Source organism: Pan paniscus, chromosome 1, assembly GCF_029289425.2.
Source record: "Pan paniscus chromosome 1, NHGRI_mPanPan1-v2.0_pri, whole genome shotgun sequence".
Lineage (NCBI taxonomy): Eukaryota > Metazoa > Chordata > Mammalia > Primates > Hominidae > Pan > Pan paniscus.
The window spans coordinates 40,157,390-40,184,126 of NC_073249.2; the positions used below are offsets into that span (position 1 = coordinate 40,157,390).

At 41.4% G+C, this 26,737-nt stretch overlaps 1 pseudogene; it reads right to left on the reverse strand.

Moving 5' to 3' along the window:
- Positions 1–2,075: 2,075 nt before the first annotated feature.
- On the reverse strand, positions 2,076–11,217 carry LOC129397266 (transcription factor Dp-1-like; annotated as a pseudogene).
- Between the last annotated feature and the right edge of the window lie 15,520 nt (positions 11,218–26,737).

Consider the following 26,737-nt stretch of genomic DNA (forward strand, 5'->3'; position numbering starts at 1 on the left):
CACTCAGGGGTCCTCACTGCCCCAGCATAGCCTTGCAATCTTTCTGCTTTGTTGTTCACATGCCCAAAGGCACCAAGGTCCCTGGAAGGAATGTTAAAGACTGAGTCTCTCTGCATCTCTCTCTCTCTATGCTGAAGACATAGGTCTCTCTCTGACCCCAGAAAAACAGTGATTCTTGTTCTACTCCCTTCTTTCAAATTATCTGGGGGTAGTGGGAGCAAGACACAAAGAGGAATCCACATCTCTGCTTCCTGGATTCCCCTCTGACTCTTTCCTCTCTCTTTTACATGTGGAGAAAACAGTTGGGGCAGAGATGTTTCTACTTAGAGTAATTCCTTTTCTTATATTTTCTGTCTTACATCAGAAATCTCAAACACTTTATTTCAGAAGCTGACAATGTGACATCTTTGTTCTCTAGCTCTGGGGTTGAAGGTGGCCCCTTGTCAACAGCTGGAGCAAGGATGGACACAAGGAGGTAAAAAAAAATTGTGGCTGGGCACAGTGGCTCACACTTGTAATCCTAACACTTGGAGAAGCTGAGGCAAAAGGATTGTTTGAGCCCAGGAGTTCGAGACCAGCCTGGGCAACATAGGGAGACCCTGTCTTTACACACATACACACACACACACACACACACACATACACATGCCAGGCCTGATGTCGCACACCTGTGGTCCCAGCTACTCAGGAGGCTGAGGTGGGAGGATCACTTGATCCCAGGAGGTAAAGGTTGCAGTGAGCCATGATCACACCACTGCACTCCAGCCTGGGCAACAGAGTGAGATCCTGTCTCAAAAAAAAAATTGTGTGCCAGGTAACATCTCAAACTGTTACTCTATCACACCATTATCACGTCAGAACCAAGGCTGCTGATGCTGAAATATCTGAAGCCATCCAGTGTTCATTTCAAAGAGGACCAACCCAAATCAATGACACAGAGGCAGAGAGGCAAGCATGGAACCTGAGGGTTGCACAAAGTGGGATTCATCCAGCTTTGGAGTCAGTTTTTCTTGCCTAAATTCAAGAAGATGGATGAGTTGACCCCTCAAAGGGACTTTCTGTTTCCAGCAAGTTTCTCTTAAAGCAGAGAAAAAGTGCTTTTCTGATTTATTTATTTTTTATTCCAACTCTTCTGGTTTTACTTAAAACATAAGTCTATATGCTTGGGGCTGAGAGCTGCACATTCTTAAGCATTCTCAAAGAGCAAAAAAAAAAAAAAAAAAAAGGAAAAGGATTTAAAATAAAATCCCATCATTGTTCATTGAACAACAAATTGCAACTAGTGAAAAGAAATAATATTTTGAATATATTTTTTTCAAAAGAATAATATTTTGGAAGAAGAAAACTGCCGAGCACATCCTGAGTCTCTTAATGGAGTTGCTTCTGTTTAGACAACAGTGGCAGAACAGCCACACATCAGATCAACCAGACATATTATCACCCCCTGTAAAGGCGATTGCTTGTCATCTTTTATGAAGCATCTGCCCCTTTTGGTTGTCAACAGTGAGGAGCCTTACCCCTTCTTTCCTGCTTATTCTTCCTCCTGGATCTTATCACGGGGGAACTGCTTCTCCACAACGACCCTTCTCACAGACAAGAGCTGCTGCCTCTGTCCAGGATAACAGAAATAAGACGAAACAGGATGAGTCTATTTCGCAAAGTTTGGAAAGGATTGCCAATCAGCTCAGCACCAGCACACTGGATAGCAGCATGGGGAGCTCCCCTGAAGATCATCTTGTCCATCTTCTGTCTTGTGCAAGATGCTCTTCTAGAGATCCCTCCCTCACCTCGAAAGTCTCCAGGGAAGGACACTCCTCAGCTTCCTGCTATTGGCCATGACAATGTCTCATATTTGGAATGCTTTATACCTAATTGAAATCTTTTCTGCCATATTTTACTTTCCTTCTTCCTCACAAAGCTCGCCCCCAAAAAACAATTACAAAATAGGTAGAGGTTGGTTTTAGTGCCTTCTCTTCTCTCCCCACCGCCACCCTTTAATACATCCTCTGCTCTTTCCATTTTCCAAGGCTTTCTGTGTCTTAGTTGTCACAAAGGAAAGTAGATGGGTATTTTTTTTTTGACATTGGTCCTTTGCAAGATAAGCCCTGCAAGAAGCGAGTAATGCTTAATACAAAATGCTGAATTATTAATGATGACATTTCAGGAAACTCTAAAATGGAGATTGGGGTTAGGGTGAACTTTGCCCACATCCCTCAAGTAATGTAATGCATGTAATATTAACCATGAATATTGAGTCAAGGCAGCCAGCCTAAACTTTGGGAGACCTGTATCCAGCTCCTCTTAATAGCTGTGCCACTTTCATTAATTTATTAAACCTCTTGGAGTCTCATTTTTCCTATTGGCAAAATGCGAGTAATTGGCCTACTTCACAGGCTGTTGTGAGGATTACAAGAGATGATGTAGATAATGTACATTCCACAATGCCTGCCAGTTATATTGTCCTTAATACAAACTGGCTGTCATTATTATTATTGTTGTTATCCATGGTTACTTTTTATGAACGCAATCCAAAGATTTTCAGCCAAGCCAGTGGAATACTAAAAAGTTTGAGTGGGGAGCAGTTGCTCTTTCTACTGATATACTTGATAAATATTACTATATGACTAACAAATATCTTTCTCTCTCCCCAGGATAACATAGGCAGGTAGTGAAGAAAGAGAGGCACAGAAGGGGCTCCCTAGAGCACAGTAGGAGTGGGTAGGCAGTGAGTAGGAGTGAGGATGGCTGTCCTTGTCCTCTGTCTGCCCTAAACATTTCTGTGGTTCCCATTAAACAGTGTGAATGTCAACAAGGGCTGGGATTTGGGTTGGACTTATTCATGCTTCACATCTCCATATTTTATATTTCCCAGGACTGACCCATATGCAGCCTCTTTCATTCTGAGATAGAGGTCTGCTTAGCATACAACCCAGTAGATAGACAAATCGTGATCTGGTGAAACCTAGAAGAATTATGAACTGTAGCAAAAATAGCCAACGAAGGCATAGCTAAGGCATATTTTCCTTTCCCCTTGATATCAGTGGAAATGTGCATCTTCAGGCGTCACAGAAATAATCACCCACTCTGTATATTTTCCCCTTTTTATGGTTTTTATTGGTATAGCAACATTATTCAAGCTAGGCTCTTCCATCTCCCAAGCCAATTTCTTTTGCATCTGTGTTTATATTGATGCTATTCAAACAATGATCTTCCACTTCCCCTGTCAGTTTCCATCGTGCATTTCACATATTATGAACTTATTTAAACAAAAATAATCCTCTCAGGGTACATTTCTTTCCCATCTGTTTCTCCCCTGCCCTACACTCCCAATTCTCATTTCAAAACAACATTGTAATATAATTTATTGTTATTTTCTCTTGTTTTTAAGCTTCTTCTGTAGCATTCAGAGTGGAGGGGTGGGGGAGAAATATACAGCATTAATGATTTATAGTCAAGAAGGTATTTCTTACTCAAAATGTTTCTAAAAGGATTTCTATCAATTTTTAAGAGCAATGAGATCTCAGCAATTATGACATTCTATATTTGTAGGGTGCTTTACAGTTAGTTTTTCATGTACTTTCACTAAGTGTCATTTTAGGGAGTTTGGAAAAAGAAAATAAAAAGGAAAAATAGACCTTGTTATCTAGATCATTCTAAATATACAGATTTTTGGCAACCTATAATACACTATGTTGAAGTCAAAATAAAATATAAAGGTGGATCTCTAAACTTAACATTGTATTTTTAGAATCACAGAATAGTGATTCGAGACATACCTAGAGACTGGGTGGTCTTTGGTGTGTCTGAAGAGCAAAGAGATGGTAGAAGGGGTTATTAGAAAGGGAAATGTTATTTATTGTTTTGAAAGAAAGTTTCTTGGCACTGGTAGAGTTTTAGGAGATGGTAAGCTCTGATTGGTGGGTGATGGTGGTAGGTAAAATCTAGTCTTAAGAGTTGTGGCAGGCTGTTTCAGCAGCTATTGGATCTAACTGGTTTTAGAGTTACAGCAGGCAGTTTCGGCAGCTAGGCTTGCAAAAATTTAAATTCTTTGCACAGTGTTATGTGCTCCAAGTGCTTTCCCACCCTGGCTTCTTGACTGATTTAGTTGGGTATGACAAGAGTGACCCAATTCGTATAATCACCCTTCAAACTGGACATGCAACATTTGCCTGTCTCCAATATTCCTGGTATTGTGGAGACACAGCTATTTGTCTACTAGAATCCATGTGAGGTGGTGGGGGTTTGCTTGGAATTGTTCTTAATTTGGAAATGATCTAAACAGAAAGAGGTAAGTCTGTCCCTGAATATGAATACATGTTTAGCTTAATAATATTTCTTTATAGTTCCCATTTGTTTAGAGATTGTATTATGTTTCCCAGGCTCAGAAAGACTTGTTATAAATACTCTAATCCTTTCTAAATCAGGTGTCTGTGCACCTATTTCCATATAGATATCTTAGGAGCATGAGCGATAATTTATTCTCATAATCTGCCTACGAAAGAAGAAGGTTCCTCCTTCCTCTGCCAGCCTTGCCCAGATGAAAGAGCCAGAGCCTCCTGCATGCTTCTGAGGCCAGCTGTGGGAAATCAACTGAGATTTTTGAAGAGAAATAAGCCTTTTTAGTCTTTGAAGAAATATCTGTAGAACCCACACTCTGGTAGACAACTTCCAGAGGTCACTTAATTCTGCATGGAGTTTCTAACTCAACACTTATAAATGGGTCACGTTTCTTCCTTTGGAAAGGCAGATTTGGCAAGTTAATATTATCTCACAGAACACATATTCTTTAAATGAGAGGTGCTTTAGTGATTCAGAGTTCTTTCTCAAGGGTTCATGAGCTAGGCTGGAATCTCTCACATGCAGGAAGAACATTGATGAGGATCCATCCTGTCTGACCTCAATCCTTCCTGAAGCCTTGAAGCCCAATATTCCTGAGTTGGACTTTAAAACCTACCCAAGGTTGTAGATTCTTGCTCCACTTTCTGCAGGCTAGAGAAGCAAGATTCTTCTAATTGTTTTTCATCTGTGATGGTTTCATAAGTGAGTAAGAGCTTATAAGTCTCTTTTACAGTTCATTACAACCAAGAAACCTTATTTAGTCAAAGAAAATTGTCCTTTGGGGGATGATTAGAATTCGCAAGGAGTAAAATCTTTTGGGGGTGGAAAATGCTCTCTGCATGGTACAGAAAACAAAAACCAAATCCCCAAACCTACTCCTCAATACAATTTCTCATTAAGTAAATGAAATGGCCTTTTCCTTTTCTCAACTCAACCCTATGAGTTTTAATCAATTTAGTTTCTGCTCTCCTGTCCTTGTTTTCTATTTTTCTCCAGTGGATCACTTCTGGTTTCAGTACCATAAAAGAATAGACTTTCTAAAATTTGGAAGATCCAAAGTTAAAATATATAGCCTTGAATCATAGTTATTGAAAGTTCCTGTGCAGTGTCTTAGATGGGTTAGGTCAAGCAAGTCAGACTCAAAAGGGGATTGAACTCTTCTTACCAGCAGAAGTTAGCATCCTGTTATCTATAAATAGGTCATCCCCATTTATGATGATCAGAAATCATCATAAGCATGACCTTTGTAGTCATCACTGACATAATCTTTGTTTCTGAAATCTTTTTCTACTCTGTAGTTCATCCTGGCCTCTTCTGGCTTGAAACAATCTCTTTCAGGAACTTTGAAGTCCATAATCTTGACTTCTTTACCAAGGCAGCTCATGTTGCTTCTTTTTCTGGTCTTGATTACATTCAAATTCCACTGTCCCAACTAAATACTATCATATAGGTAAAAGTAAAGGGATTTCTAATATTAAGAGGCTCAGAGATGTAGCCCTGATGTGATGTGCTCAATCATAGGAATAGTAGCAGGAAATGAAGGGGTTTTGTAGAGTTTCTCAATACTTCATGGAAAGTTAGAATATCTGCCTGAAGTCTCCATGTGAGGTCTAAGAAATTTTTCTGATCATTTGGACATGTGCTAAATGATAATTTGAAGCATGTTTGAAAGATATGTTTCTGTGGTTAGGCAGTTTCGACAGTCATTTTATTATAAATACCCTCTAGGTTTGTGTCACCCTCCCTAAACTAAGTTTGAGGTGCAAAATCCTGGTTTTGGAATCTGAAAGCTTGCTTTCCAATGCTCTCTCTTGTGCTAACCAATTGTGTGATCTTTGGTAAGTCACACAGTGGCTCTGGGACAATTTCCCATTTGGAAAATGTGGAAATAGGGCTGGGTAACCAAGAAGGGAGTTAAAGAGCTAGGCAAGCACAGTGTTTTACACTGATTGTCCCAGGATAAGTTTACAGACCTTGTTGGGCTTCAGTATCATCAGGAGGTTTTAGTAAATGATAGATTTCTGTGCTCACCCCAACAAATCCTATTCAGTAGTATTTGGGGGTTGGCAGGGGAGAAGCAGTCCAGTTGCTTATTTAATCAGTGTGTTAGGTGATTTTGATGCTCAGGGTCCTCACACCATACCTGGAGAAACTTACCTAGGGAGGTATAATTCAGAGTCCTAGAGAACCTCTCCTCTCCATCCCATCACTAGCACTAGAAAGGTCCTTGAGGGTACAAAAGGAAGACTTCTCATTGGGCTTTAAACCCAAATGTCTGAGATAAAAGCAATCACACTAATGAATAATTAACCAGCATGGGTCCTTTCCAGCTCAGGTTTTGAAAAGGCCAATCCAAACCCGCTGTGGCCAGTCAATACTGGCCTAAACTAGTTGGGCCATCACAGCCTAAATTTAAACTGATTGCAATCAGTTGAAACTACTCCAAATTGATCGGGACCAACCATGACTAGTCAGAACCAGCATAGACTGATTGTAGCTGGTCAAAATCAGTTGAAACCAGTTAGGTTCGGCCATAGCCAGTGTAAACCAGCTGTGACCCATTAAAATTGGTCAAAATAAATTGGAACAGGCAGTAATGGATCAGAACCAGCATAAATCTGTTGTGCCCAGTTCAAACCACTCTAAACTGGTCATGCCTTTCAATAACCATTAGAAACTGGTGTTGTGGGCCACTTAATACTGGCCTAAACCAGCTGCAGCCAGTCAGAACTGGTCTAAACCATTTGTGGCTAGTTATAACCAGTCAAAACGGTAAGAGCCTGCCATGATCAATCAGAACCAGTTTAAACTGGTTGTAACAAGTCACAGTTGAGCCTAGCTGAAACCAGCATCAATATTTTGCAGCTGGTCAAAAGTAGTCTAATGCAGTTGTGGCCAGTTGAAATTGGTTAGAATCATCAATGACTGATTGAAACCCACCAAAACTGGTTGTGGATGGTCTAGGCAGGGTTTAAACCAGTCACAGCCAATCATAGCTGGTTCAGGCAAATTATGGCAGGTCAAAATCAGTCAAAACCAATTGCAGCTGATCAGAGGCAGCCTAAACTGGTTGAAACTAGTCTAAACTGGTCAGAATCAGCCATGACCAGTCAGAATAGGCATAAACCAATTGCAGCTGGTCAAAATGAGTAATGAGTCAAAACTGAGGCTGGGCATAGGTGTTCTAAAACAGTTGTGGCCAATTAAAATAAGTTGTGACCAGCCACAACCAGCTTAAATTGTCTGCAGCCAGTCAGAACTGGTTTGAACTTATTGTGGCCTATTGAAATCAGTCAAAACTGGTTGTAAAAAACCACGACCAGTGAGAAACACAGAAACAAACTGTGGCCACTGAAAATTGGCCTAAACCAGTTATACCCTATTAAAACCAGTCTAAACCAGTTGTGGCTGGTCATAATAGGTCCAAACTAGTTTGGGACAGTCAAAACGGGTCTAAACCATTTGGAACAGACCAAGACCAGTCAGAAATGGCCAAAATTAACTGTGGCTGGTATAAACCAGCCTAAACCAGTTGTTCCATGTTCAATCTGTCTAAACATGTCATGGTCGTTCATAACCAATCCAAACTAATTGTGGCCAGAAGAAACCAGTCTAAACAGATTGTATCCAGTTATAGTCAGTCTAAATCATTTGTGGCCAGTTAAAACTCATCTAAATCAGTTGGAAATAGCCTAGACCAGAAAGAACTGGTATAAACAGGCTGGGGCCAGTCACAACTGGTTGAAGCCAATCTCAGCCAGTTTAGACTAGCTTTTAGCTAGTTTCTCCTGGTTTTGACTCATTATGTCTGGTTTCACCTGGTTAGGATGGGCAGTGTTCAGGGGTAAACAGCAGTGTCCAGCGCTGACTGCTCATGACTGTTCATAGAACAGTAGCAGCACATGATGAACAGCAAACCGTAGATTATTGGAGGTCCTCAAATTAAAAATAAACTCGTGAATTGTGGTTTTGATTTGCCTATACCTTGTGAGTAATGATGCTGAACATATTTTCATGTGCTTCTTGGACATTTACAAATTGTTTTTGTAGAAATGGCTACTCAAGTCTTTGCTCAATGTTTAAAGCAGTTGAAACTGGCTTTGTTGTTTCTTCCCTGTGCAGAAGCTTTTTTGCTTGATGTGATTCTATTTGTCAAATTTTGCTTTTGTTGCCTGTGTTTTTGAGGTCTTACTCCAGAAATCTGTGTCCAGAACAATATTCTAGAGTGTTTCTCCAATGTTTTATTCTAGTAGTTGCATAGTTTTAGGTCTTAAATTTACATCCTTAATCCATTTTGATTTGTTTATATGGCAAGAAATAGGAGTCTAGTTTCATTCTTCTGCATAAGCATATCCAGTTTTCCCAGTACTATTCATTGAAGAGACTATCCTTTTCCCAATGTATGTTATTGATGCCTTTGTTGAAAATGAGTTAACAGTATATTTGTGAATTTATTTCTGGGTTCTCTATGTTTTTTTTTTTTTATCTTTTTTTAGATGCCCATGCACGTTTCATTAATAAAAACCAACAGCGCCAAGTTAAACAAGTCAAACAATTAAAGTCTCTTTATATTCCATAAAATATTACAGAAAAGTTTGTTTCAATAAAAAGACTCATTTTAGAACAGGCAGCTAATAGCAACCGTGCAGTTAATGGATTTTGTGAATAAATTTTAAAAGACTACTGCCTGTCCTTAAATTCCTTTTTTCTTTTTATAAAAAAAGAACTATTAAAAATGACAAATTTTGAGTTAAAAATTGTTAAAACATTCCCTATATTTAATTTCAATTTTATAATAGATTACAGGAAGATGCTTATGAAACAAATACAACATTTGTTTCAGTACATGTCTTTAAATGATAGACTTGTAAGTATGTAAACAACTATATAATAAAAGGTTTCCAAACGCTGCCTGTAAGAAATCAGGCAAATTTTACCATAAGCAATAAACCATCCCAAGCCTTCCAGACAGTCTCCATAGCTGCACCAGTGTGGCAATAAGCTTTAACCAAACCAAACAAAAACAAACAAAAGCACTTTGCAATTTGTCGCTGCAAAATAGGGAGAGAAAAGAGTGTATAAACTTGATGGAATCACAACAGTCAATATAATTTAAGGGAGAATAAAGTCAGTAAGGTTGATGGTGTTTATTGTTTAGAAAGTCGAATTCTGCTGTTTGCTTGGGGTTCTTGGACACCGTACCACTGAACAAATGGACAACTCCGCAGAGTCTCGCTATCAGCCAGCGTGGGTGCTGTCCAAACTCACGACAAATCAACGGCATTCGGTGCTCACCATCCACAACAGGAGGGCGTTTTATTTTCATGTATGTGGATGAAATACAATTTCTTCAGCAAACTCAGCAAAAACTGTTAAGGGGCAAAAATTAAGTCTGCACTTAAAAACAGAAAATGAAAACACAAAATCCTAAAAAGTAAATAAATGCTGGGCATCAGCACACTGGTATCAAAACATAGATCCACAGCACGTCCTGCTCCCACGGTAAACAATCCTTGCTTATCGGAGGTGCATATCTAAATTCAATGGCTTACCAATATCTTCTTAGGAGTAGGCCTAAAGGAAACAGAAAACCCACATTGAAAAAAAAAAGTTTATTTTCCCTAAACATTTTCCTGAAGCTGAATGTGGAGAGGACGTCAGTCGTCCTTGTTGTTCTCGTTGAAGTCGTCCTCCTCGTCATCCTTCCCGACGTAGGACACCGGGGTCTCCACCCCGGAGCCATTGTACTGAGGTTGGAGCTTGTGGCCAGTATCTCATCCACACCATTGGTCAGGTCACTGGCAGAGCGCTTCTTGCCGTTAGACATGGAACGTGCCGTCGTGATGAACACGCCTCCACCAGTTCCCTGAGCCATTTCTGTCACGTACGGCTCCAGAGCCTTTGGGACCAGACTTCTGGCCATTTTAAGGTCTTCGGCAGAGCAGCTCCCGGACTCCAGCCCACAAGCCATGCTCATCCGCTTCAGCACTTCTATGTCATTGTAGATTTCAGATGTGTTGTCGAAATTAAACAGATACTCGAATTTGTCGTTGGAGATGCTGCTGCAGTCGATGACGGTCTTGCTGGTGTTAACGATGATGAAGGGCAGGTGGATGAGCCAGCTGGGCGTCGTTGGCCGGCTGGCCTGCTGCTCCCCGTGCTGGTTTCTCTCTTCACCAGGTTCTTGAAGGCAATTTGCTGTCGAATAAGTATCTGAAATTGAGATTTTCTGTTTTATTCTGTCAAGTCTCCTTTGTCTTTCCACCTCTAAGTTCTGACATTCCTGAGCCGAGTTGGTGGGCAGACCAACTCACTTGATCTCCTTCTTCTCCTTGGAGATGTTCATGGCCATCAGCACGTTTAAGGCATAGTAGACGCGCCATCGATGTTGCTCTGGTCATAAGCTGACTCGCTTGGTAAGATGTGGTTGCCGGCAGCACTGAATTCCTCTGCCAGCTCGTCCGCCACCTCGTGATAGGAAGTGGTCCCTTTCCACTGCACCTTGTCTCAGACCTTCCTGGAGAAATGCCACAGGCCTTGCCATTCTTCTCTCCTTTCCTGTTGCACTTCCCGGCAGACCAAGGTGAGGAGTCGGAAGGCTGGTTCTGAGAGGCAAAGTGAGTGCTGGCGGTGTGTGGGCTACCTATCACGAGGGTGTTTGACGCTGCCGGTCTCTGAGGCGTACCGGTTACCACTTGCGGGACAACGTTGACATTGGACTGTCCAAAGGTTTTCGGCAAGAGCTGCTTCCCGAGCGGGCTGACGATGGAGGGGTGAACGGCTATGAGGGACACCAATGCCTTTTCCGGGACTAAGGTTCTGGTCTATGAAGACCTTGAGTTCTCTGTTTGCTTCAATTAGACCAGCAACTTTTGCCATGTTACTAGATCTGGGAAATCAATGCTATAAATGATCACCCTCCCAGAGAAGAAAAATGACTTTTCTGGGCGCAGCCCCTGCGTCCCGGAGCAACGTGCAGACTCGTGGGACCACCCCAGACCCCGGCGGCGCCGGCCCAGCTGACCGGTAATTCTGACAAGTGGGCTTCCGGGGTCCGCGCCGCGCGCCTGTCACTAGGCCTTCGGCCGCCTCTGCAAGCCTCCCGCGCGCGCTGGAACCGGGTACCCGTAGGCTGGGCGGCCTGCCTCTCCTCCCCAACCCTCCGCGCTCCGGCCAACCCTGGCCCCGGCCTCGGCCCCCAGTCCGGCGCGGGGCACGGGCGCTGCTGTCAGCCGGGAGGGCCCAGCCCGCGACCCCGGCCCCGCGGTCACCTGAGAAGCCCCCACCGGCGCCGAGCGCGCGGGGTCCGGGAGGGCGCAGGTAGGTGCTGCGCGGCGCCTACAGGGGGTGGGGGCGCGGGACGGGGTGTCCGGGGGTCCAGCCCCGCGCCCCGTGCTTCCGTCCGCTCCGTTGGGCCCCGCCCACGGCATCCCCTACCCGCCGCACCTGGCTGCTCGGCCCGGCCTCGCGGGCGGGGCGCAGGGCGGCGCGGGGAGGTGCAGGCAGGGGCCGGGCCGGGCCGGGCGGTCCCGGCGGTCCAGTTCGTGGACCGGTCCCTCTGGGCCGAGTGGCGCCGGGACCTCTATGTTTTTTTTTTTATGCCACTACCATGCTGTTTTGGCTATTATAACTTTATAGTGAAGTCTGGTAGTGTGATGCCTCCAACTTTGTTCTTTTTACTTAAGAATGCTTTGGCTATTATGGGTCTTTTGTGGCTCTGTATTAGTTTTAGGATTATTGTTTCTATTTCTGTGAGGAATATTACTGATATTTTGATAGGGATTGCACTGAATCTATAGAACACTTTGAGTAATATGAACATTTAACAATATTGATTCTTCCAATATGTAAACATGGAATATCTTTCCCCTTTTTTGTGTGTGTCCCTTTCAATTTCTTTCACTGGTGTTTTATAGTTTTCATTCTAGAGATTTTTCACCTCTTTGGTTGAATTGATTCCTACTTCTTTTTCGTAGCTATTGTACATTAGAGCACTTTCTTGGTTTTCTTTTTCAGATTGTTCACTGTTGGCATATAGGAAGGCTATTGATTTTTGTATGTTGATTTTTTATCTTGCAGTTTTACTGAATTTGTGTATCTGTTATGAGAATTTTTTGATAGAGTCTTTAGGTTTGTCCATATATAAGATAATGTAATCTTCAATCAAGAATAATTTGACTTTATTATTTCCAGTTTATATGCCCTTTATGTCTTTTTCTTATCCAATTGCTCTGGCTAGGACTTACAGTACTATGTTGAAAAAAAGTAGTGAAAGTGGGCATTTTTGGCTTGTTCCGTATCTCAGCTTTTCCCAGTTCCATATGACACTAAACTAATTGCACCTCGTAAGAGAAAGTCTAATGTGGTTGTGGCCAGTTGAAACAGGACTGATTTGGTTGGAACAGGCCATAATCAGTCTGAACTGGTGTAAACCAAGTACAGGCAGACAAAGCTGGGCAAAACTGGTTGAGGCCAGCCATAGCCAGTCTAAAGTGGCTGTGGCAGTCATAACTAGTCTAAACCAGTTGTGACCAGGTGTAATTGGTCTAAGCCTATCAGAACCAGCCATAACCTGGCAGAACTGGTATGAACAGGTTGAGGTTGGCCCAAACCAGCCAAAACCAATTACAGATGGTCAGAACCACTCTAAACTGGTTGTGGCCTGTCATAGCTATGGTCAGAACCAGTCTAAACTGGTTGTGGCCTGTCATAGCTATGCAAAACCAATTTTGGCCAGTTGAAAACTGGCTTAAACTTACTGCAACTGGTCATATTCAATCTAAAGGGCATTCAAATGGAAAATAAGAAAGTCAAATCATCGTTGAAGATGATGTGATCTTCTATATGGGAAAACCTTAAGACTTCATCAGAAAACTCTTAGATAAACAGTTAAGTAAAGTTGCAGGATACAAAATCAACATACAAAATCAATAGCCTTCTTATATGCCAACAGTGAACAACCTGAAAAAGAAACCCAGAAAGTGCGCTAATGTACAATAGCTACAAAAAATAAGTAGGAAAAACAACCAAAGAAGTGAAAGATCTTGGAATGAAAACTATAAAACACCAATGAATGAAATTGAAGAGGACACACATACGAAAGGAAAAGATATTCCATATTTGTAGATTGGAAGGATTGAGAGGACACCAAGAATGGGGACATGGTGGAGGAACAAACAAGACAGCCCAAAGGCAAATTTTGCTGGCTGTGCATTTTTGCTACAAGCTGTCTTCAGAGGTGTAGACAAGGAGTTGGCGAGAGTTGAGGGGATATAGAAAGAAATTGGTGAGAATGACAGATATAATTCATCTGGAAAATGAATGCCTGGGGTATTTTCTGAAAGGCATGCAGGTGAGAAATATGTGACTAAGAGATGGCTTGTTCCAACAAGTACCCTATGGTATCTGGCTGTGCCCTGAAGTCATAAGCAGAGTTATTTGATCATATGACATCTGTGGAGTGATGGTAACTGTTAGCTTTAAGTAGACAGAGAATCTGTGCTGGGGCAGGTGTGTTTGTGCATGGAGGGCAGATGAGGATTGAGAGAGAGGAGTCGTGTATAATAAGTCCTAAAGGAGAGAGAATGCAGCTAAACAACTCAATAACTCTGTCCTAGTTTCAGCTCCATCAATGCAAGGGCAAAGCATTGAAATTAGCCTTCAATACAGTTTATTTGTTGCTATCTAAATTCCAATTTTTTTTTTTTTTTTGTCAAGTTGGTCCATTTGCATGCAAGGTTGCTAGCTCTAATCTACTCTGATAATGGCTTGGGTAAGCAGGTTGAAAATGCCTTACTCCTCCCTAAAGGCTCACAATGTAGAAAGGAAGGAGAGTAAAGCAACCTTTTCATAATTAAACAAGGAAGAAAATTACATCACGTTTTCATACTTTTCATTTTTTTTTCACCTCTCACAAATTTGGATGCTGAACTAGGGTTGGCAGGAACATGGACTAGAGAAGATGGGTGACATGTTTCTTGGAATTCAAACTTCCCTTTATCACGAAGGCTTAGTAATGCTGCCCAGCCAATTTCTGCATTAAACAAACACAAATTGAAGGAGAGGAACGTTATTTAATCTCCCCATGGCCAACATCCATTAATAACCTAGATTTTCCTGAACCTAAATCTTTTATACAGCTAATTCATCATCTTCTTTTTTTTAAATGGATTCTTCTCTAAGATTTATTCTCAAAGATACTTAATTCTTTCAACTAACTGATGAGATCGTGAGCTAGTGACATGGCTGAAATTTTATATTCTCCTTGTAAGAATTGAACACCACTCCTTTCAATTCCAATCCATTTCATTTAGTTCTGTTCTCTGCTGTCCCATTTTCCCTCTTGTTTCATTCTGGAAATCTCCAGAGTCAGATCTTGAACTTAATACCCACTTTGAATGCCTAGATCAAGACTGCATTTTGATGGTCTGGGTTAAAACTCTACAAGTGCTTAATTCCTTTAACCATCCCATTATCAACCTCTTCCACCATCCCTTTCAGACACTAAACATAGAATAAATGGGATGCATTTACTTAAAAGGTCAGGAGCTTTGTGAATGGCCAGCCAGCATTGGGGCATCACCAGAAGGAATTAATAGAAAGGAAAGCCAGCCCAAGGGAAAATTTTAAATAGGTGAAATTTATTTAAATTCACTTAATCTCTCTTTTCCTCAACATCTTTCTTTCTTCATATGACTCCTTAATTAACTTCCCCCTTTCTCTTTTCTAGCCCCACAGAGTGTTCGTGCTACTTTCTGGCTATCCTAGACTATATATATATATCTGCCTTGTATAGCACCACCATGGATGCCTGACCCCTCCTTGTCATCCAGATATAGTCACAGACCTCGCTCTCTAGAGTCCTAAGTAAACACTAGTTAACTGGTAAGCTCAACTGTACCGGACAATAAAGGGTTAATATGGTGTTTTCTCCTGCGGATTTTGAATTTCAAAAGGAGACTTCAGAAGTGATTTAACCCAAAGGAATGCATATCTTTTGGTGGAATTCTAGGCATCTTGGTAGAAAATTTTTGAGTTGAGTGGCCCTATTGCTCAGATGCCACCATGTATGTCATTTTCTATGTTGTCTCTAATTAAATTCAGTTCTGCCTCTGGGACTGTAATGGAGAAATTTTAGATAGGTATGCTTTCTAAGTGAATTACTGACTTTATTCATTTATGCAAGCCACACCATTTGTTCATTTAATAGAGATTTACTGAGCATCTACTATATTGCAAGTTGTGAGAGGTGCCTTGGATATACCTGATGAATAAGACAGTATGGCAGGTAGTAAAATCTGAACAACCAGAGTTCACTTCCTGGCTTCCTCTAGGGAAGGAATATTTGCCAAACCTGTCCCATTCATAAAACAAACAAACAAACAAACAAAAAGGATGAAGAAGATATATCACACACTTGAACTTAATCCATGCAGCTCGCTTACTGTGGCTCAAGAAGAAAGGGTTTGGAAAAACAGGATAAATACTTCAGTCAGGGTGCGCTGGCGGCTGAAGCACATTTAAAAATCAAATTACCATTTTAATGGTATGCATCGTTTCCATATCAAATGATAACATTATTGGCAAAGACTAGAAGGTGACACAATTTTGAGTGCTTAAACTGTCCCAACAATAGATGAAGCTATCTTAAAAGGACTACAAAGCCACTCCACCATCTGGCACCCTCTCTCTCGCCATCCTGGTGGGGTTGGGGAAAAAGAGCGCTTCCAAGTGGTGAAATGAAATGAAATTGGCTTGCCCTGAGGATGCACGTTGAGGAGGGCCTGTTCGGCCATCTGACATTCTTCTTACTGTAACTGCATAAAGGGATGGCTTCCCAAGCAACAGTCTTATAAACAAACTATTTTTTATTATTACAAGTAGACAGGTTTACTACAAGTTTATTTTGAAAGCACAGCAGAACACAAAGCAAAAAAATAGAAGTCATTTATAAAACCTGGAAATAGCTAATATTGATATTTCAGTGTATATCCTTCCAGTCTTTAAAATTTCCTGTGTGCATTCGTGTGTGTGTGTTTATGTGTGTGTGTGTTTATATGTGTATGTGTGTGTTTTCAAAGCAAAAATGAAATCAAACTGTATTATTTTCCATTTAACTCAGGCTAACTTCATGAGCATGTGGCCTGTGCTTGGTTTAATGCTCTGCTGTTGCCATCATGAAATACTTACTTTTATCCTTGGACCTGTGTATTGTCCGATGGGAGTGGAGGAGATGCACGCAATATGGGTGGCTCCTGTTCTTGATGCCTCATTTGCATACAGTGTTCACAGTGCTCCATGAGCACAGAATTCCGATGGGTCCACAACGAAAGGGACTTTGTGATACTGAAAGCAAGCATGAGGTAAGCATGTTATATCTATAACTGAATGCTCACCATCCTGAGGGACTGTGCTTTCCACTTGAACCAGAGCTTGCTTCTAATGCAGAGAGAAGACAATGGTGTTTTAAGAAACATGAAGGACCAAGAAAACTTATCATATCCTTTCTTACACAGGTTACCTCCCTGTATTAGCCAAGCACTTGAAATGATGACATAGAAGGAAAAATAGGGCAACCTGTAATTCCTTTCCTCTCAGTTCTTCCTTACTCTTCAGTAAGCCAAAGGTAGAGGGTGCCGGTAGACTGTGGGTACATCAAGAAGTGAAATAAAAACAGTTGAGTTTACTTTGTGAACTCATTTCCATGTTCTGGCAAGAGAGAAATACATATGTATATGAGAATTTCAAAGTAGAAATTGTATAATTTTGGTGATTCTAAAAAAGAAATGGTTTTATTTACATTTTAAACTTGCACCACACAACAGAAAGATGAATGGTACAATTCATGCTAATAAATTAAATTCTAAAATTTTATTTACTTAACAACATTAAATAGCAAATTAAGAATTTCATGTCAAGTCAAATGAGAGACCACGGAAGAAAGGAAAGATACTTTTTTCTGTTTAGGGGCCCCTCATTTTCATTTTCCACTGGGCCCTGTGAACTATATAGTCAGCCTTGACTGAATGATATATTGTCATCATTTTTTTCAAGTCATTAAATATGATTTATTTTTATTTTTTATTATATGTTTTAATAGACTTTATTTTTAGAGAAATTTTAGGTTTACAGCAAAATTGAATGCAAGATACAGACAGCTCCAATGTATGTCATGTCCTCACACACACACAGCCTCCCCTGTTATCAATATCCCCCAACTAGAGTGGTAAATTTGCTATAATTGGTAAACCTACATTGACATATCATTGCCACTCAATGTCCACAGTTTACATTAGAGTTCACTGTTGGTGCTGTACATTCTATGGGTTTGAATGAATGTATAATGACACATATCCACCATTTTGGTATCTTACAGAATAGTTTAGCTGCCCTAAAAATCTTCTGTGCTCCATGAACATGATTTTAAAAGATTATTACTAACATCTGCATAGTAAATGGCTTCAATTGATGAATTTACTTAACTTATTTTCTATAACTTTTTGGACATTTAGAAGATTTACAATGTGTTTCAATTAGTTGGTTATTATGGTATGAGGAAAATATCTGTATGTAAATCTTTATATACATCTATGGCTGTTTCCTTAAGGAAATTCCAATAAGTAGAATTGCTAAGTCAAATGATATGTACATTTATAAGCATTTTGAGATATAGTGACACAGTTCTCCTGGGAAAGTTGGTAACAATGTCCAATTTCTCCCTTAATACAGCAACCACATTCAGTACTTCATCTATCCGTTTTTTGTATCCATGCATTCAGTCTTTGGTGTTTTTTCACCCATTTATTCTTTCATCAACAATCCCTACTCTCTGTCAGGTACTGTATCAGGAAGGTACTGGGCCAAATGATGAAGACTTGACTTTATGGAACTGACAGTCGAGTGGAAAAGGTCAGACTGAAACAACCCCACAAATACCTATGTATTTACAAATTGCAGTGAGTTCTGTGAAGGGAAAGGCTGGAATGGTTTTAGAGCATTGAGCTGGCATCTTCACTTAGTTGGAGTGTCAAGACATATTCCCCTGAAGAGGTCATAGCTAGGTGAGACTTGAAGGAAAAGTCGAAGTTAAGTTGGTAAAGGAAAAGAGAAGGAGAATGGAAGCGTGACAGACAGATGACCAGCCTGAGCAAAGGCCTGTGGCAGGAGGGGTGAAATCATGGAAGCAAAAGTCCAGTGTGGTTGGAGCACAGAGGGCAGAGGGGAACGTTGAGAGAGACAAAGCTGGAGGCATGGATTAGGCCAGAGGTCCACAAACTGTGGCCACCAGGTTAGATCCAGCCTGCTGTCTATTTTTATAAATAAAGTCTCATTGGAATACAGGCATGCTCATTTGTTTCTGTGTTGTCTATGGCTGCTTTTGAGTTACAATGGCAGAGGTGAGTAGTAGCAACAGAGGCTGCCTGACCCCAAAAGCCTGCAATATTTACTGTTACGCCCTTTACGGAAAAAGTTTGCCTACGGCTACACAAGACCATGCAAGGTCTTAAAGTCTGTAGAGAGGTTTCATTCTTTACCCTGGAACAGTGGGAAGTGATTAAAAGGTTGAAAGGTATAGGTAGCATGTGATTTGTATTTTGGAATGGATTGGAAGGTGCAGAGGGAAACGCAGGGAGACCAGTGAAGACTGTCACAGTATTCCAGGTGGGAGCCAATGGACCCTTGCAAGAGGGTAGTGGCTTTAGAGACAGAAATTGAAAGACATTTGAGAAGCAAAACCAAGAGGATACAATATGATGGGAGAGGGAGAGAGTTATCAAAAATTACCCCTAGGTTTCTGTTTAGTACAATTGCATGAACCATGGTGCTCTTCACAGAAATAGGGAAGACTGGAAAAGGACCAATTGAGAGTGCCCAGGGAGATATTAATGAGTTCAGTGTGAGGTAACTTTGAGATAGCCAAGAGGATTTTGAACAGGCAATTGGATAAAGGTTTCTGTAGCTCAGAAAAGTAGTGAATACTCCCCATTGTAATTTGGCCAAAAACATACTTAGTGTCTCATTATATATTTTCTACTGGGTTTATATTTGCCACTGACTTTTCAATGCAAAGAACATTTATTTAGTGTCTATGATGTGCTAAGCACTTGTGAGTTACTGCAGGAGAATACAAATACAAATAAAATAGGCTTTCTACTCTCAAGATTACACAATCTACAATATAAAGCAGTCACTAATGAATGGTACTAGAGTTGAGCCCAAAAATGCTATGGGAGCAAATAGTAAAAAGCAAAAATGAAACCAAAATGATATGGGAAGTGCAATTAATTCTGTCAGGGGTGAGAAATCTACAAAGAAGGTGGTACTGGAAAAAGGATAAATGGGGTTTCAGATGGTAAAGAGGGGGTGAGGTCAATGCATACAGGGGCAAAGGGAATGGGGTTTCAGATGGTAAAGAGGGGTGAGGTCAATGTATACAGGGGCAAAAGGAATAGCATGAGCTGGGGAATGGAGCTGAGAAAGGTTATCAGTTGCTGGTGGGCAGTTCTTCTGAAATAAAAGAAATTTGTGATTTTCCTATTCTTACTAAACCCAGGAGTCCCCGCCTGAGCTTAGAACAATATCTGGCACCCTAATTCTGCTTTGGTTGACTCTAATCTTCATTTCCGGTGAGCATATGGTGCTTTGCCACCCATATTGTAGTTATGAGATCTTATCTGATTCCTTACTCCCATAGTGAAATAATTAATTGCTTTATCCTTTTGCACTCTCATATTGCTTTATCTTTTATGCTTAAATTGCTCTTGTCACACACTATTGGGGTTAAATATAGATGCATTTCTCTATCTACCAGGACATGAACTTATTAAGGGTTGCTGTTCTGTCTTCTACATCTTTGGACTCTCAGTGCCTAGAACAGTGCAAAGTAACAGCTACAACAATGGCGAACATCCGCCGAATCAAATTAAATGGAAGCCAGAAACTTCTGGCTCCAGTGCTGGTGTTTGAGTGATCTAATGAAAAGTCCCGGGCTACATGCTGGTGAGGACTGGGAGAAAGAGAAGAAATTGAATTTGAATAATTGAATTTTAAGAAGCAGGCATATGCTTCTGCTGTAACCTCCCTACACCAGACAGCATAGCCCAGATGCAAGTCAAAATGCATTATGTATTTAATGTGTCTCAGGGGGTTGGCATCCGAGATAATAGGAAGAGAAGGCAGGGATTATAATCAAAGTAGTAACATCTAAAGACATTTAGCTGGTGGTGAAAGATCAGGGCATATCTTTGGATATTTAGTCAATCTTGTGTGGAGAAGAGTGGATATTATTGAGGGATGTGTGTGTGTTGGGGGGGTGTGTTTGTGTGTGGGTGTAGATAATTTAGAGACAGAAGAAATGAAGTGGAAAAATCAGGATCTCTGGGGCAGGTGTTTCTTGGAGTTTTGGGAGTTGGATGTCAATTCTGATAGTTGGTACTGATGTATGGGGCTTGAATTTGAGAATAATAAAACTATTTTGCCCCTGGGAAACAATGTGTTGTTTCTCAGTTTCTCCTGAAGTTAGGGCAAGAGAAAATGAGATTTTGTGGAACCAATAAGAAATTAAGTTATGAGGAAGAGGGAAGATATCTAACACCTGCCATATGCCAAACACTTTGTCTTCTTAAATACACCTCCAATAGAGTTATAAGTGAGGTATCAGTATCTATGTTTTCAGTGAGAGAAAATGGAGGACCAGAGAGGTTGAATAACATCCTTAATATCGCAAAGCTGAGAAGAGGCAGGGTTGGGGTTCAGACCCACATTTGATTAATTAGAAATCCCCTGATTTCATCACCACCCTCTCTTATCTTCCTAGATTCTGAAATCTGAAAAGTGACTGTGAAGCTTTTGTGTGATACCCTCCTACACAGACATGTGAGGGGTGGCAATATAGGTGTTGTCATGATAGGGACTCATTGTTATTGAGGGGCAGGCAGATAGATAGCCTCAGTGAGCTCTGGGTGCCTCATTTAGATCTACAGTATCCTTATGAGTAAGCCCTAAGTTCCCTTGTGATGCTGTTGTACTAGAAAAGTTGTGATTTTCATCTAAAGGTCTTAGAACTGCCTTCTAGATTCCAAACAGAGAGACAGAAAAGAGAGGATAAAAGGAAGTTGAGAACTCCCAGGACACTAAAGGCTGACAAAACTCTAGTTATTGTACATTACAAACTATCTTCATGATCATTTAATGCAGTGCTTTCACTTTACAGATAAAGACACTAAAGCCAGGGACTGACTCCAGAAAATTTATTTCAAAATATCAAATACACCCTTGTGGTCTTGCTACAACCCCTTTCAGCACATCTTCACCTCCCTGGACATTTCTGCTCCCCAAAAGCACATGACTCTTATCACTTTTTATAGGGCCTTTCCCCCAGAGAGTTCTCAAATTCAAGACTTGGTAAGGTCTGAACATATTACCCTTATTCGATTTTCTATATTTAAGAAATCTAAATGTCCCTCATTAAAAAAAAATATATTCTCATAAAAATTTTATAACATAAAATTAATATAGGAAGGATATCATTTTATATTCTTCCATCCAGACACAACCATTCTTAATATTTTAGTAACAGTTTCCTTCCAGTCTTTTTTGCTTTTCAAATGTATCCTGGTTTCCATGTTGCATTAGGAAGCAATTTGAATAGGAGAGTTCAAAACTAAATTTCAGGCATGTGGGATCGATGTTTGGCTCTGTGAATGCACACACACATACATACACACACACTATATATATATATATAAAATATATATTCAGAATTGTCACTATATATGTATGTGTGTGTATATATATGTATATATACACACACACACATATATATACACACACACACACATATATATATATAGTGGCCCCAGAGTGGTGTATGCTGGCACCAATGTTAATGGGCCCAGGCAGGCCTATATATATATATATGTATATATATATACACACACACATATGTGTATATATATGTGTATGTGTGTGTATATATATCTATAGAGAGTGTGTGTGTGTGTGTGTATGTGTGTGAACATGTGTGTGTGTAGGGGTAGAAAAGGCTGGAAAGTTGGGTTTGGGGGGATGGTAGTAAACCCAACCTAGCATCTTTGAAATCCATGGCATGAGTGGCTGCCACAACTCTCTCAGACCTGGGGCTGAGTGCTTTCCTTGGCAAAGGGGTGCCCAGCAGCCCCAAACACTTAGCATAATTCATGTCCTTTGGGTGTCACTGAAATGGGGACCACAACGTGATCAAATGGTGGCTGGATAACCACGATGTCTGCTCCTGCCATCTCTGCTCATGAAAAACTACTCGGAAAAGAAGAAGCAAGAAACAGAATTAAAAAAAATTCATCCAAGAGGAGTCAGACTCCTTCGGGAACTCATCAATGCCATCTTGTCACTGGTCAAAGACAGAGCAATTGAGAGATCAGGAGCTGAGTTATCTGCTTTCTCAGTCCAGAAAGAAGAAAACTGGCTCCGTCAGGGCCAGCCGAAGGAACATGCTTCCAGGATCACACAGAGCGCCTCAGCATTTCTCGCTGTCTCCACTGTGTTTTTCCGTTGACAATTCTGAAGCCTTGCCACAGAAACCAGCTGTCTCTGTCAACCCCAGCGTTTTCCTGTCTCTCACGCTTTCCCTCGCTTTCCATCACACAAAAGAGTTCTGTTAACTAGAAGCCTTTGCAGTGTGGCTGTTGAGGTCGTGGTGGTTAGAGCCCCTGTTGCACAAAGCTGCCGGTGGCTGTCTGGGGCTCCAGACATTTTTAAGATCAAAATCAGGAGGAAAAAATATCAAACCACTTTTTGAAGCTGCTGCTCCAGCGTTCTTTGGAGTGCCCAGTCTCCTCCCTACGCACAGCCCCAGGCACTGTCTGACCCAGCGTTTTATGCACTTATGCTCCAGAACATTTCCAAAAATACACACCCACTTTAACAAAAAGTCATCTGAGCCAGTGTTCCCTTGGCGGAAGGAGGCTCTGTTTATGCTCTAAGTCCTCTTGGTTCCAGGAGACGAAGATGGGAGGGACGTGAAACCCCCAGTTGGGTGGGCAACAGCCTCATGCTTGTTAGTCCTCTCACATCCCCACCAGGTGGAATGGCTTTCTCTGAATAAAATGGCTCCCTCTGGATAGAATGGCTCCCTCTGGGTAGAACAATTCCCCTTGACTAGAAGGGTTCCCCTTAGGTAGACTAGTTTCCTACCCCCACCCTCCCACCCCCACGCCCCCCCACCCCCACGCCCCCTCACCCCCTCGCCCCCCACCCCCCCACCTCCTATCCCCCCACCCCCCCACTCCCCCCCTGCTGGGGTAAAATGGCTCCCCCCGGGTAGAATGGCTCCCCCTGGGTAGAATGGTTCCACTCGGGTGGCCTGGGTAGAATGGCTCCACCTGGAATGGTTCCACCTGGGTAGAATGGCTTCTTGTGGGTAGAACAGTTCTCCTTGGGTAGAATGGCTTCCCCTGGGTAAAATGGCTCCCTCTGGCTGAGCTTCTCCTGCCTCAGGACTCCTATGGCCATAGACTGCAAGGAGGAGCCCAAAACCTCTAGGCAACAAGCGGGTAACAATTCTAGTACCTCCACCCACTGGTTGGTGTGATCTTGGACACATCTTAACATTTTTGACCTTTGGTCAGTTTTCTCACCTATAAATTGAGACTTCTCTCTGGATTTATGAGAATTAAGGTAGCAACATATGCTTAAAGCCTAATACAGTGAGCACATGGTCAATTTGTGGATACAATAGCAGGTATTACTATATATAAGTTATTACTATGTCTTTCCATATCTTGATCTCCCTCCTAGTTAGGGATTCCATATGACTCATCCAACTTTTTATGTGAGGGAATCCATGTACTTAGACACATAAAGAATAGAAACATCCAATAAGGTAAAAATCTGAGCCCTAGGAGTTGCCCTGCCCCACGAGCCAGATACAATCCTGCTACTGGGCACAGAAGAAGATGACCTGAGGCTTAGGGCCCTTAGAAGGACTTCATGCCTCCAAAGATTCTTCCTCAGTCTGACTGGCTGATGCCAGAACTCCTACCACAACAGATTCTTTTCTATGATCTCTGTTAAAGAAATAATTCCCCAGAGGGCTTACACATTATCAGACATTTGTCCTTGCTTGTGACTGGGAAGGATGTTGACAGAAAAAAAAAAGAAATCTGTGGCTGTTTAAAAGTCAAGTAGTCATGGAGTCATAGTCAGACCTGGGAGGAACTTTCTTTGAGATCATCGTATAGTTTTTTGTTTGTTTTTGTTTTTGTTTTGACGAGGAATAATCTGAAACCCAGAGGCTTTTAAAGTTGCTGCAAAGGTGCTGTGCAGTGTGGGAAAAGACACATGAAGCAGAAACCTGGGAGTCTGGAAGACCAACCTTACTGAATTTTAGAGATGCGCCTCCAGGCCATCCATATCCATGTTCTCTCCCCCAGTTTTAGAATGAGTTTTTAGAACAACTTTAACTCTGTGGAATTGTGAAAAAATTCAAATGTCAACAGTATAAGTGGAGTTTATACCGTATATAGTAAAATAAAATTTAAACTTTATGTTAGGAATGTTCTGAGGTAATTTTAACATAGGTAAGTCTTGATTCCTCAGCTTACTAATGGAGTTCCAGGGCAGAGTGTGTTTCTTTCATATCCAGGCCCCTTGTCCACACCTGGCTGTCCTGGTGTGTCTGGCATGGAACACAGCCAGAGGTGGCCTTGGCTGCAAGTTGTTTGTCAGAATGACAGCCTTTTCTGCTAAATGCTCCCTCCCTCTCATGCATGCTGGCACCAAAAATGCCAGAAAATGAAAATTGCAATAAGTAAAGGACACTTGCCTGTCTGCTTCAGTATCAGATTAGAGTTCTCCAGCACACTCTCCTTTCCTTTACTCTTCCTTCCCCATGGAAAGGGGAAATTGGAGGAAATTTTCTGCGGGAAATTGGAGAGTAACCTGATTAGGTCAGACTAAATGGGGACGTTTTCTAAATGGTCTTTTGAAGTCAGCCTTCTGCCTGTCCCCATTCCCTAACCACCCCCCCTCTAACGCATAGAGGAACAAGGCACATGTACTTGGAAAATTCACTAGGAACTGGCTAAAGGAATTATCAAGAGAGAGAAGTCATGAATTCACCAGTATATATTGAGCATTTGCCATGTGCCTGGAGCTCTGCTAGTTATCAGGTGAGGTGCAAATATGGCTGTTCTGTAGTGTACAGTGATGGTGAGATGGGAGTTAGAGATTTAAAAAGAAGACTATTTGAATATTTGGTCACTTTATGGTGTTCTGTATGTCATCAAGGCTTTGCTCATTCTTTTTAATTCTTTTTTAAAATTTTTGTCTGACTGTGTTATTTCAAAAGGCCTGTCTTCAAGTTCTGAGATTCTTTCATGTGCTTGATCCAGCCTATTGAAGCTTTTGGATGTATTACATTTTATATTTTATTTAATGAATTCTTTAGTTCCAGAATTTCTATTTGGTTCTTTTTTATGATGTCTGTCTTTTTTGGCAGATTTCTCATTCACAGTCTGAACAGTTTTTTTCTGAGTTCTTTGTATTGTTTTGCAGAATTCTCTTGTATCTCACCAAGCTTCTTTAGCATCAATAACTTGAATTCCTTCTTTTCAGGATTTAGTGTATTTTGTTTTAATTGGTATCTGTTGCTGGAGAGCTAATTGCGTTCCTTTGAAGGTGTCATATTTCCTTATTTTTTCGTGTTTCCTGCTCTTATACTGATATCTGTGCATCTGGTATAACAGTCACTTGTTCCAATTTTTTGAATTTGCTTTTGTAGAAGACTTTTTCCTGAGGATGAATCTATGGTGTTAGTTGAATAAAGCATTTGGCTTTGATTCTGAGTGTGTGCAGTAGTGTAGTCTCTATGTAATTTCTTTGGCTGTAAACAGTGTCAGTGTTATCTGTAATTTTCTTGGTGGCTTAATGGAGGATGTGGAGAAGTTTTGCTGGGGACTAGAATGGCAGGTGAGCTAGTCTTTGGGCTCCAGTGGTGGCAGTGGTGGGCCAAGCATGTTGGTCCTTGGGTCCCTGAGTGGTGTGTGCTGGCACCAATGTTAGTGGGCCCAGGCAGGCTAATTCTTGGCCCTCCCAGTGGCTTACTCAAATGCCAGTAGTAGCGGCAAGGGGTCAGGCTGGTGGATGGGTTCTTATGCCCCTGGGCAGATGGCGTGGTCTGGAAGTTAGCAGTGTCAGTGGCAGGATGGTCCTCTGGGTCCTAGTAGTCTGCACTGGTGTTGGCAGTGGCTGCAGTGAGCTGGGCTGGGCAATCTCCAGGCACACAAGAGGCACATACAGGTAGTTGCCAGCTGTAATGGTAGCAGCCTGGTAAATAAGTCCAACTTCAGTCTCCCAGGAGAAGTACCAATAGTGGTGGATTGGGTTGGGCAAGAAGTACCAA